We start from the raw sequence: 14,160 nt of genomic DNA on the forward strand, positions 1-14,160 counted from the left end.
CCGCCCGTGCCAAGCCGCCACCACCACCCGGGCGCCGCCCCGAGCACCGCCGCCGCCTAGACCACCGCCGGCCGTCCCTCTCCTACCCTAAGTGCCCGAGGTAAGGGGCAAAATGGGATACTCTCCCCTTTCCCCATCTCCTCCACCCCACGGTCGCCGCCGGTGAGGCCGCCGTGGCCCCCCCCCCACCTTCCCCAACCTCCTGGCCGGCCCAGTGAAGGATAAAGGGAAATTTCCCCAAAATCCCGATCTGACCCCCACTTTTTTTCAATTACGAACAGGTCCTCCCACTACTCTCATAAACCTATTCGCAGAAAAGCCCCTCCACCTCCAAAAGTATTCACAAATAGGTCCCTAGTTTATTGCAAATCAGTCATAAACCTCCTTTTTAAGCCCTTAAACCATGTTTAACTCGTCATTTCATGCGCCAAACTTCCTCCAATTAATCCCAAATTTTACCACGTCATCCTCCGGAATACTTTCGCCGATCCATATCCAAATTTCCCAAAAATAATCTTTCTACCTATTTTCCGTTCACGTTTTCTGTTCGGAGCTCACGGTTAAAAACCGATTTCCTTTTTATTTATTTATGTGTCTGTTTGTGTGTGCCATAGATCGCGGTTTACCCGAGGAGGAGCCCGAGGAGGAGTTTGACCGCAAGCTCGAGCCCGAGGACCAGCAGCACGAGCCGGAACTCCCGGAAGGCTTTGAAGAAGGCAAGTCCAATCTCACCCTTTGCTGCATACTTAATACCTAGTTTTTCAAACACAACCTATTAGCCTATTTTATAAAATGCATATTAATTTATTTTATTGCAAGACATGGTTGGATAGCCACCCCTTGATTGTTATGAACATTCCTTGCTATCCTATGGTTGTCTCTAAATATGACCCGCTCTGTTTAGGCGATAACCACCGCTAGAATGCTTAGGAAATGGCTACCCAACTACAATCATTATTACAATGGTTTACTTGGAAAATTAGTGTGTGTGTTCAATTGGGAAAGTGGTTTTCCGGGTTCGAAGGAAAGGGGTGTGTAGACGAGATGGATGGGTGTTTCTTGTGTGAAATGCCAGGATGTTGTGCTCGTACCTTAGTGGTTGAGCGGTGTCGGGAGATATCCATCTTGTCATGGTTAAGGACTGAGTTGATGTGTCATCTTGCCTAATTCCACCATCGTGCAACCACTTGACCGTTGTATGGGCAACGGCTTAGCATAAATCCCACTAGCTAAACTGTTAGTCTTCAGGGGTGCTGGTGAGCAACGGGAACCCATGGAAAAGGAGTAAGATCTTGGTGACTTAGGTCCCGGTTACGGTCTCATGGATGAGCCGTGAACCCCTTGGGTGCTTCCGTGAGGACTAGCCAGTCTCAGCTAAGGTGGGTAATGGCTTTGTTAGGATCCGCACCGGCACTAAGGTGATCGTGCTGCGGTACCCTACTTGTGGGAAAACTGTACAACCTCTGCAGAAGAAAAAAACATATCCGGGTAGCCGTGTCCACGGCATTGGACGAGTTACGGTTTGGTCACATAACTAGCACGTGGGGCATGGTTGACACGCGCGCGTGTGTGTGTGTTGGATTTTGGAAGTGTCCGGCAGTTGTGCCGTGAGCTATGGCGGACGGGGAGTCCGATAGCGATAAAACTTGGATCCTTTGTGTAGGGTTCACCCCCACTCAATGTTTCGATTACTAAAGAAACAGCTTTACGAAAACTCGTTTGAAAATAAGCCCATGCATGTGTTAAAAATCTAGCTTTCCCGCATTTAAACTCTAACCTTTCCTTGTTATATCCTGTGCATATACTTGCTTGTATCCCCCTCCGTGGATGGGGTTAGACTTGTTGAGTACGTTCGTACTCACCCTTGCTTCGTTACTACAGAGGAAGACCCGGACTTCATCACCGAAGACCTTGAGTAGAGGTTGTGTCCGCACCCAACGCTGCCTGTGGTGTTGGCCTTTCCAAGATGCTGCTGCTGCCGTGTAGTCCCGAGTGCTGTCTTTTGGCAGTCGCTTGGTTAGCAGCTGTTGTTTATTTACTCCTTATCGCTGCGTGGCTTTCACGCCCACTCCCTCGGGAGTTGTACGGTAACTGAATTATCTGTCGAATAAATGTGTTATCAGCCTCCTGGGACTGATATTTGTATCACATTTAGTCTCTACTTATGTGGGAACGCTTCAGGTGGTATCAGAGCCGTCGTTGGCTGTAGGACGCAACCTTAGGACCAGATTAGCCCTTTTTGACCAAAATAAAAGACTTACAAAATTTCTGCCTACCTCTGCTCTATTGCAAAACTAATTTGTGCCCCGGTTCTTTTCCAGATGGAAGAAGGGTTGTGGACCCACAGCCGTTGCACGGAAGAGCCCGAATTCCCCAAGTTGTTGCTTGTTTGCCTGAAGCGCCTTGGCATCCGAGAACCCCCGGAGTATTCTGGCAGAGAATACGAGCGCTACGGCATCCCTCAGTGTGAAGTAATCATCCACATTGGAAGGACTGCTCGCTACCCTAACATTGAGCCACTCCAAGTATCAGCTATGGGTTTCAGGCACCAAGACACTTACCCAGTAGCGGCTCGAAAGGCTCTTGGTTACCTATGTCAGATGTACGAGATGCACCTCGAGCCCACATCTATGAGGTACTTTCCGCCGGCCGAAAAGGACCATCCGGGTTGGAGAGCCCGGATGAGAGCTTTGGATGAACATGGACGGCGTGAAGAGGACACCACCGTATATCACATGGCCGCTTATCTCGTCAGCTTGGATAGACTCTATGATCAGCAGGCCGCAAAGCTGAAGCAACAAGTTCGTCATGTAGAGAGGGCAGAAATTCACATAAGGATGCTCCAAGCAATGCTGAGGGAAGCTAGAGCACAAGTGGCAGCCGCCTGAAGTGCAGAGAGTGCAGCTATGGAAGCCCTTAAGCAAGCTCAGGATCGGCATCTCCAAGAGCTTAAGGAGGCGCATCTCAGAGGGATTACCATAAGACGGATGGTCACCTCGGAAGTCGAGGGGCCTCCTTGCTCCGAAGGGAATCCTCTCGCCCTCGAGTACTACAAGTGTCACGGCCTCAAGATTCCACCGGTTGCTCCCTTCCTCGATGCTTCCAGAAGAGGCATTGAGCTTACGGTGGGAGAAGCCGCAGATCCCCCTCCCGGGTACGGAGCTCCAAACCTAGTAGCTCTTAGGGGGTGTTTGGTTCCACATGCTAAAATTTAGTCCCTATCACATCAAATGTTTAGATACTAATTAGAAGGACTAAATATAAGCTAATTATAAAATCAATTACACAAATAGAGGCTAATTCGCGGGACAAATAGAGGCTAATTCGCGAGATGAATCTATTAAACCTAATTAGTCCATGAATTGACAATATGATGCTATAGTAAATATGCGCTAATCATAAATTAATTAGGTTTAATAGATTCGTCTCACGAATTAGCCTCCATCTGTGCAATTGATTTTGTAATTAGTCTATATTTAATACTCCTAATTAGTATCTAAACATTCGATGTGACATGGACTAACTTTAGTGCGTTTAGTTATCGTGAGCGGAAAGGGGATGTGCAGCTGTCATTCACCTAAACAAGTCGTGTCTTTGCTCTGCAGTTGCCCGTAGTATGAGCACCAGAACAAGCCGGAGTATAGCTGAGTGGTAAACAAACATGCCCTACTAGGAACTTTGAAGAAGCAACAAACGGGCTTAGTGGGCTACCCTTAACACGAGGCCCAGTAGGCCGAATTGCTGCTAATGGACTCTGGCCCACGCTCTGGTCGTTTGCCTTCGCGATGCCTCCCCCCTCCCTCTTCGTCGAGCCGTCGCCGCCGACGGCGAGGTCCTGCTGGTGAGGCGAGCCGCCGTCTCGGACCCCATACCAAGTTCCGACCCATCTAGTTCCTTAACCAAAGATAATCTAACCAAAGAAAATCTACTAAAACGTAATTGGCAAGGAGACCAGAGATGCTGCTTCTGCAGCATGGATGAATCAGAAGAGCATCTCTTCTTTGCTCCCTGATCGCCTTGGTTATTGGTGCCCCTGTAGACCAACTAACTTCACACAATTCTGGGAATGGAGTATGCTGTTTGCTGGGCGCTTTGAAAGCTAGAAACTCTATGTGTTTTGACAAAAAAAACAAATAAAATCTCCTACTGAGATTATATGCTCAGCATACTGGGCACGTCTCCAAAAGCAGGAGGCCAAGATGGACCTGCAAATGGGAGCGGAAGCAATGAAGGAGGCTGCACTACATTTTCATCCACAGGAAGAAAGGGCGGAGGAAGCAGGAACCGGCGTGGTGCTGTTACAGTGAAGGACCGTGGATTCCCCCGCAGTAGGGAGCTGTGTCTTTGATAGTCTGATAGAGGAGTTAAAGGCAAACTTTGGGAGTTTGTTGGATGTCCAGCAGCTCATAAAATAGAGTCTGTTATTTTCTGGTGATATCTCTGGTGGTTTGCAGTTTGGTCTTGAGCTTGAGAGCCCTGTGTGCCACTCAACTGGAGCTAGCGTCCGTTTACTTTGTAGTAGTCCCACATTGGATGCGTGACCTGAACCTGGATCGTTGTAATTTCGTTGCTTCTAGTAATGAAATTCGGGCAAGGTCCTTGGTGGAAAAATATAGTTCCTTAACCGTGGAGGACGCACTAGCTCCATCGCCCGTGGCGCTTCCTCCCCACTTCGCCGCCGCTGCCGTCCTCACTCGCCAGCGGTCGCACCTCGATAGCGCCTCCTTCCGCACGCTCTCCCGCCTCTTCTCCCACTTCCTCCACTTCCCACGCCGCCCGAGGCGGAGTACGCCGGCGCTAACGCTACCGGCGGGGACTCCGGCGATTCCCCACAGGTGCCTAGAGGCGCCGATTTTGATCCGATGAAGGATGTGGAGGAATAGGCGGCGGATGCGGAAGGCCCCTCGCTCCACGGAACCGTCTCGCCATCGAGGGAGCAACCGCTCGCGGTGAACCCTACCGCGAATCCGCGATCCCTTATGAGGGTCAGGCTCCACATTGCTCGCTTGAGGATGTGGACAAGGCAGTTTCTGTAGAAAGCACGTGTGGTAACACCGGCGCCGGGGGTCAGGAGTCGGGGTGAAAGCTTGCTTGGAGACGACGGAGGTTGACGAATTGGTAGAGGGAGCAGTGGGTAATGACGATGGGCAGCTGCTGCTTGCGCGAGGATGACCAACTTCACGGGGCTGATTGATGAAGTTGACACTGGCGTGATGCCAGAAGACCAATGTGGTTTCTCGTTTCTGGAGGTGAGCTGAGGAAAAGCAAGGCATCTGACGATTCGAAATAATCGGGAGGTGGGATTGAAGACAGAGAACTATGAGGCTATGACTATGAGCAGTTTAGATCGTGGCGCCGGGGCTGAGGAGTCGGGGATCGGAGCTGGACTGGTGGTGGTGGTGGACGATGCTCTGAAGCCGGTGATGGCTTGCTTGCTTGGAGACGACGGAGGTTGACGAATCGGTAGCCGGAACAGTGGGTAATGACGATGAGCAGCTGCAGCTTGACGCAATGATGACCAACTTCACGGAGCTGATTGATGATGTTGGAGCTGGCGTGATACCAGTGCAGACTTGTGTGATTTCTGGAGGTGAGCTGCAGAATAGCAAGGCATCTGAGGATTTGAATCCATTAAATCCTATGGGCAGTTTAGATCGTGAGCTGAATGACGATGGTGGTTTCGAGGAAGGAGAGATTGGCATTGAGTTTCAGGATTTGGATTCAGAAGAATCTGGTGTTCCGAGCTTGGAGGTGATGATGCTGAAGTTGAGAAATTGGGAGGTGCAGTTTTTTCCCCTTCAGTTAAAGTGATCAAATTTGAGCAGCCTGCACCCAGATGGAGCAGTCCATTGGGAAGCATAGAAATGCAAATGGCAGTCAACATCAGTACCTTGGAGGACATGAACCAGAAAGGCGAAAAATTGTGAAGCAAAATGGCCAGGCACTGCTAGATGAGAAGAATTCATCAAACGAAGCTACTATGCATGTCCAGACCCAAAAGAAGCTAGTTTGCGTGTTAATTATACCGCAACATCAGTACATATTCAGCATGAAGTCTAAGAGGCCTCTAGGATTTTGCTGGAGTTCTTGTTCGGTGCTGGCAGTTAGAGGAAAGTATGTGTGCACTATCCTGCCTTTTGATACCTCTACTTGACTAGTCAATACAATTTTTTGCTGGTTGTAGTTTATATGGATTGAATTCATGTTCATGGCCATGCGACTCTTCTGATACTCTGGTTCAGTTTGGGGTGGTTATAAAAGTTGATGATTTGTAGGGATTGTGGGGTGCTATGCCCTGACCATGTTTAGTTGATTCCTTGTGAATATTGGTTGAGTGGTGAATTTATCTGCAGCTTTGGCACAGAAATCTGACGTGATTCATTTGTTTAGATGTCATGGAAAAGTTGAACTCCAATTCACGAGGTATCGCAATTGGATTTGATGTGTCATTATTTGGTTCCTAACAAGGACTGCTTTGTGAGGCACCTCTCCTGTCAGGTGTGTTCCGTACATTTATTTCTGTTGAGTTGTCGATTGAAAGATTCTTCCTCATGAGAACATACTGTACGTGGCCCGATTTTCTTCAGCAGCTTTGCTATCAAGCTTCTGCCTTGCCCTTAGAAAGAGTTTGAGGAAAGAAAAGTGATCGCGTCAATCTTTTTCATGACAGGGAGCCCGGATTCCTCCATGCAAGAGCTTTACGTCGGTTGCCACATGAGAATGGCAGGCAGCTACTGGGGGCTGCCAATTAGTCTTGGATCATCATCATGATTCCAGGCACATCTGTGGCAGACTTATGGTCCTTTGCTGGCGACCAACATTAGCCTGATGCAGTGCGTGGTCTGGACTTGCATGCACACGGTGCTCCCAGGATCTCCAATCCAGCAATCCTATCCCTTGTGTTCAGACTTACTTACTTGTGAACTAGCTGGAGACCGTGGTTGCCATGGCAGATGCTGGAGGGCCCAGGTATGAGCTGCACCGTATGGCTGTTGCTTAGACTCAAATCCAGTTCGCAGGCGTGTCTTGTGCCTACTTGCTTGCTGTCGAAATCTCTGCTGATGTTGCATCTATTCAGAACTACATTCACATGGTCACTGAGAGGGCTCACATGCTGATTCATCACTGCAGCTTGCGATGCATGCAAGCAGGCATGTGAGTTGTGTCCCTCTACTCCTGCTGGGCGCTGTCACATGACCAGGTGACTGTGACACTGTTTCTCACCGGAATAGTCAAATTTGTTTTTGTGGATCGTATGAGATGATGTCCAATACCCTAGAACAAATTGCAATCAGCAGCAAATCCACATCTTGCGTTGTGTTTCCGCGTTGCTGCCTCGTGTGCATGGAAGGAATGGTTAAGATTTTTTTTTTAACGAATGGGTACGAGATTATGCCTATTTCATTGATAAAGCAGAAGTTTACATGAAGGAAACAAATTAAAGGAAACAAACAGCCAGCCGTGCGGCTAGCCGTGTTTGCCGTGTAAGAAGAAAAGGACTACTCTTGCGCTAGGAGTAACGCTAGGTCTTTTGCCCCCGCCAGCATCCAAGCTGACGCCTCCTTCTTGATTTTCACCAGCAACATCGTTGTAGAGCTCTCATGTGCATTGAAGATGTGCTCATTCCGTTCTTTCCAAACCTCCCACATGATGAGTAGAGTTAGACTTCTCAGAACCTTACGCGGTGAATTTGGTGTTGTGGTTATGTGAGTCCACCATTCCAGCGTTGGATGAGGGTCGCCATGCGCTTGGCCTGAGATTAGGCTGCGCTATCCATGTCGCCATTAGATCCCAGATTTTTCTTGTGTACCTGCACTCGGCCAATATGTGGTGACTAGTCTCCATTGTTCGTTTGCAAAGGGTGCAAGTGGTACTGTGTGGCCAGCCTATCCGCGGACCAAACGCGGTCCTGTGTAATTAGCCATGCGAAAAATTTACATTTTGGTGGCGCTCACGTTTTCCAGATAGATAAGATATTCGATGTTTTGGTGCAGCTTTAGGAACCGTGCTTTATACGCCAATGCTGTTGTATACATGCCCGATTTCATTAGTTTCCAGCTGATAGTATTCCATCTCCTACTCGAAGTTCCGTGTGTCTGACCATGTTCCATAATTGGACGAACAAAGCTAGATGTGAGGTGCTGATGTTGTTGTTGATGTTGAGGTTACGGATCCAGTTGTTGTTACTGATGGCATCGCGAACCGTCCTGTTCTTTTTCTTTAAGATGTCGAAGAGTAGTGGCGCGATGTCCTTTGGACGCTAACCGTGTAACCAGCCAGAATTCTAGAAGCCGGCCTTTTCCCGTTACCAAGAGTGATGACCGTGCATGCAACAGATAGTTGCTGGCAGGTGTCACTTGATTTGTTACCCAGAATAGGGATGAGGTAAGCCATGGTTTGTTACCTTGGTGGCAAAAAGTATTACTGTCACTCCTGAAAGTAACTGACTCGGCATTGCGGTTTGGGCGACTTGTGCACCTGAACGTGTCCCTGTTTCGTGTCACGGCAACGGCGACTTGTGCACCTGAACATGTGTTCTCCAGCTCCGTTTGGATTATTAAACATATACTAATTACAAAATTAATTGCACAGATGGAGTCTAATTCACGAGATGAATCTATTAAAGCTCATGATTTGACAATGTGGTGCTACAGTAACCATTTGCTAATGATGAATTAATTAGGTTTAATAGATTCGTCTCGCGAATTAGCACAAGAGTTCTGTAATTAGTTTTATAATTAGCTCATGTTTAGTCCTTTTAATTAGCATCCGAACATCTGATGTGACGCTGTTAAAGTTTAGCACCTAGTATCCAAGCAACACCACTGAGGCAGTGAAATCTTGTCTCTGTCTCTCTGAGAAAGTGAGCAGCTACTCCGTCGCTTTCCCTTCCTATTTGGTGAAGAGTTCGCATTAAGGAGCCTTTTTGTCACCTCCACCCACGACTGAGAAGCTGAGCTCAGCTGCAGCTGCCGAATTCCTGCTCTCCTCTTCACTGCCCGGCTCTACGGCACGGTACGGCACACCTGCGTCGAGCTCCAAAATAAAATACTTCCATATTGAACACCTGACACAGGGTCGATCATTTTTTGTGTTCTTTGTCTCTCTTCAGTCAAAAGTTGATTGAACCTGTAGGTGCATACAGCATAGATGAGAGCACATTATCTGGCTGCCTCCTATTGGACTCAGCTGCGTTTGTTCCGTAGCCGCAAAGTGAGCAGAATGTCATTGCCTACACGCCCCTTCTCCATATGAATCCTGCACAGGCATCATGCAGGCTAACAAACACAACTCCTCAGCTGGCTAACAGGTAAAATTCCTGCATTCGCTCGTCCAATGTCTAAGACCTGGGCCCTTCTAAATTCAGATTCAGCTTGAACAGCCACTTCCTGGGACACCTCTGCTCCAGTTGAATCCCTAACAGGATGGATCCTGCACTGCAGCTGTTGTGTTTTGACTGCTGAGAATCTGAGATCGAAACAGTGGTGGCCGTTGCTAGAGAATAATCCTTTGTTCAAGACTTTATGTCCCTTTCCCGGCCTTGTCAGACAGCAGCAATAACAAGTACAGTTGATACTAGACTAAATATTTAAACCCCCTAGAATCTAGAGGCTTGACTACTGTTTTTTACTACTTAATTACATGTCTATAAATCATGGTCTTGACTCACTGGACATGTGGACTCAGGTAATCATGAAGTGTTTGAGCAACCATCGGCAGCTGGTTAATCGCCATCCGCCGCGGCTTATAGATAAGGAGCAGGAAAGTTTGGGAGGCTAATTATGGGGCTTCAGACCTCCAGACCTTGGGCCTTTTCAGTGCCATCTAGCTCGTTCTGTGCTGTGCATCCCTTTCTTGATACTGTATTTGGTGAAGTGATATTGGCATCATGAGTGCGTCCTACCAAAACTCATTTTCTTTGGGGCAAAGCAGGTTGCAGGTAAGGTACCTGTCGGCCTCCTGTAGTCCTGATCCTGCACCTTCGGTCAAGATCAGGAACGGAGGCCTATCACCCAAGAACCTCCAGAACACAATGTCGACAGAGGCGACTACGGCCATCCTTGAACCCTGGATTGTGCTTTGTCCTCACTACCGGACACAGGAAAATTGCCGAGTGCCTTGTGCTCATCATATATCATTTCACAATCTACGCAAATACTTATGCTTCTTCTCACCAAGGTGTTGTATGTGAGTATCGTTTTCCCTCATGTTATGACTCATGATCTCTTTCTGTCCAATCTTGTACGAGATAGCTAACTAACTTACCATTTTTCTATCTTAGCAGTTCTGTGTTTTGTTTGGACTATGACAAAATGGGCAATTCATCGTCCAGGGGAGCATGTCTTGTGCTGTCGATCGGATTGTATCCCAGCTTTCATGTCTCATCTTGCCTGAATCCTGAGCTTCGTTCTCCCAATCGGTCGACTTCCAGCTTTCAGATTCAAAAACTGGCGTCTACAAGAGTGGGGGCACCTGTCCTTTTCATGACACAGACATGCTTATATTCGGGCTCATTATTCGCGCCTTGACCGTCTTTTTCTAAAATCATACACAATTAGAATTTGAGTACATTGATGCTGACATATACAGTATGGCCCTACCTGCAAATAGAAAACACAAGTATCCATTATGAGCTTCTCTTCATGGATCCAGCTAGCATACAAAATTGTGTGCATTGTCCGCTGACATGTAATTGTGTTTTGTGTGTATGATGCCTGCACAGTTTTGGTTCTTACAATTACAAGGATGAAGTATGTTACCTTTGCTGCTGACTGCCTCTGTTGGTACACGATGCCAAATTATATGCTAATCATTGTCGTCGTCGTTCTTGTGGATCTTCTTTTTGGCCTGGTGGTGTTGGGGAAAGGCTGGATCTAATCTTTCTCTGGATCGATGCTAAAGAGCTCCGCGCGACTTTTGCTGCTGCAATCTGTCAATGATGTGCTGAAAAAAGGCAGACCAACAAGTCGCGTAGTGGACTAGTGGATAAGTGCCCTTTGCAGCCCAAAAGGACCAATGCAAAGACACGGACTGAATAGATACATGTGCATTGGTGTCATCAGTTTTGTCCAGGTTGTAACAGTTTGAGCTTTAACATATTAAGGCCATGTTTAGTTCACTCCAAAATCCCAACTTTGGCACTATGCAAAAAGAAGATTTTCCATCACATCAAACTTGCGGTACATGCATAGAGTACTGAATGTAGACGAAATTAAAAACTAATTGTACAGTTTTGTTGTACTTTGCGAGACGAATCTTTTGAGCCTAATTAGTCAATATTTGGACAATAATTCACAAATACAAACGAAACGCTACAGTATTGCTACAGTAATTTTGGCAACTCAAAGTTGGGCAACTAAACAAGGCCTAAGGCCAAATGATTCTTCGATGGAGTTCATGGTCAAGGCAGATACTTCTAGTAAAGTTTGCTATAAAACCTGTAGAATTTGATTAGTTTAAAACTGAAATAAAACCAATTTTATTTGAAAGAAGTTGCAAATCAAGTGGTACCTTGGCGGAGGGACTAGCAATGCCGTTAGGCAAAGTAGCACCGCTTTGCTTAGCATATATATAAGCGTTTTTTCCCCTAGGCGTTTTACCTATTTTTCTCTAATCTCATGTTAGTTTTTTTTTCAAAATTCCTTATTTCACATTGGAAGGTAACTCAATTATCCCATACGAATCCGAAAGTGCAACCCTTTGTCCTAAAGGGAGACCTAAGAAATTCTCTATGACCTTTCCTTTTGTTCCAAAGAGTCTTAATAATACTAAACAAAAGGAGCGTGCCACATCATTTAGGGTCTTGCATATTGTCCCAAACTCCAGCATTTCTGCAACGCACATGCACGCCGCACGCCGTGATCACAACAGGGAGTGGGGAAGGAAAACCGAAGCGATAATTCTAATTTCTAGGCGCGGGAGGTGAGGTGGCACATGGCATGTCCTCCGGCTCCTTGACCCTTGTCCGGACGCGAGCAGCTGCTCCACAGCCGCGGACAGCTACCCGCTGCTCGTCTGCTCGCTGCTAATCAGCCGTGCCCATCATCTCGCGCTCAGGCTAATTACCTGATCAGCACAAACAAATCAGTGGCCAGATCCATCTCTTAGCTAATCAATCGCAGGGCCGTGATAGCTAGATCGAACGGTAGATGCAGTGCAGCCGGCGATCAATCCAATCGCCTCGCCTCGTGTTTAATTAGTGTAATCCAATCCAATCCAAGTGATCAGGAGCCTGATTTAACTGATGATTAAGTAAGTGCTCGTTAACCTTTCCGGTCTGTCTCGGCCAATCCCTGCTTCGTTTTTAGGGGTTGGAAGCAGACGGCGGCCTGATGCTCTGCTTCTTACGTGCATGCACCTACTATTTCATTTAATAATTAAGTGTATTTTTATCTCCTGCATTGGTATGTTATTGTTAATAAAATGGTTCCGACGTGACAGTGATTGGGTCGGGGAATCAAAGTATCCTATGTGAGCTCGCCATTGTTTAGTTAATTGGTTTTTTTCTTCTTCTTAAAAAAATGTGTGGTAGATTTCTCGTGCAGAGTTCGTCGTTTGTTACTTCACCGCTTGTTCGGAATGTTTTAAAGTTTCCATACATCGCCTGATGAAGATGAACCTTGTGGATGACGTGGGGGGCAAGGAAGGGTGTGTTGGACTTGGACATATTCAATTGATATAACACAAAATACAATGAAATTTAAATGACAGAAACATGTTATGCCTACCCTCTGAACTTCTTTTCTTCTATAAATAAAGGTGTTGGATTTGAATCTTGCATTGCATCCACACTACACTTTTACATGTTGGCCTACCCTCTGAATTGCTTTTCTTCTATAAATAAATGTGTTGCGTTTGCTCAAACTTTAAAGAAATAGAGAGGAACAGAAGAAAATATTTCAATTGGATTGCACATCATATTTTATAGAAGAAATACTTTGTGCACTCATAAATCACTATGCGATATGCTCTCTTCTCTATTAATTAACACAAACCTGGTAATCTTTGCCAGGTCCACAGTTTCAAAAAAAAAAACTATGCGATATGCGATATCTTTGCTGAATAACGGGAGGCAACTGATATTTATCATCCACTCAAACAATCACAATTTAGTAGTTGCTCTCTATGTTGAGAATCAGGGTCCTTTGGTGGAGCTTCACCCAGCTCTGGCTCCATCACTGTAGTGTTACTGTAGCATCAGAGGAGCTCGAGCCGGTGAAGCCAAGAATTGTGGCTTGACCAGCTTCAGCTGTTTCCTAGAGCCCCTTTAGCAAGACTCTAGCTCCGGCTTCTCCTGGAGCTCCTGTTGGAGTCTTACCAAATAGAGATGCTAAAAATAGCTCCACGCCTAGAACACTAAAGGAGCTAGAGCCGTTTTATACAAAGAAAAGTGGCTCCTCCGACTCTTCCCCATTTTTGGAGCTGGAGTCTTGACAAAGGAGACCTCATTTTAACACAAGAGAGAAGAAGATGTCATATAAACAGTATCACAATAGTGCTTTAGTCAGAGAAACCAGAACACCACGAAGCTCCATCAAAGGAGCCCTTAGGCTCTCCACAGCGTGTGCCCAGAGTGATGCTCAAAGAGGAGAAAGAGGATTAGAGCATCACTTCGCACGCTGTAGTGGGTGATGCTAATTTCGAGTGACGCTTGAAAAATAGGGAGCAGGGCACATACTTGCGCCGGTGCCCGTTTAAGGGGGTGTTTGGTTCCCTTTGCTTATTTTTAACACGTGTCACATCGAATGTTTAGATACTAATTAGGAGTATTAAACGTAGACTATTTACAAAACTCATTACATAAGTGGAGGCTAAACGGCGAGATGAATCTATTAAGCCTAATTAATCCATCATTAGCAAATGTTTACTGTAGCAACACATTGTCAAATCATGGACTAATTAGGCTTAATAGATTCGTCTCGTCGTTTAGCCTCCACTTATGTAATGGTTTTTGTAAATAATCTATGTTTAATACTTCTAATTAGTATCTAAATATTCGATGTGACGGGTGCTAAAAATAAGCAAGAGAAATCAAATTAGACCTAATAAAAAAACATTTCGTTGGCCTGTCCATCTGCCATGGGGCGGAATTAGAAGCAAAGGAAGCTTGAGCATGAGGACAGGCAGTACTGTAAAATATTTCACGTGGGTCCCAGCGGA

Source organism: Setaria italica, chromosome V (assembly GCF_000263155.2).
Source record: "Setaria italica strain Yugu1 chromosome V, Setaria_italica_v2.0, whole genome shotgun sequence".
Taxonomy (NCBI): Eukaryota; Viridiplantae; Streptophyta; class Magnoliopsida; order Poales; family Poaceae; genus Setaria; species Setaria italica.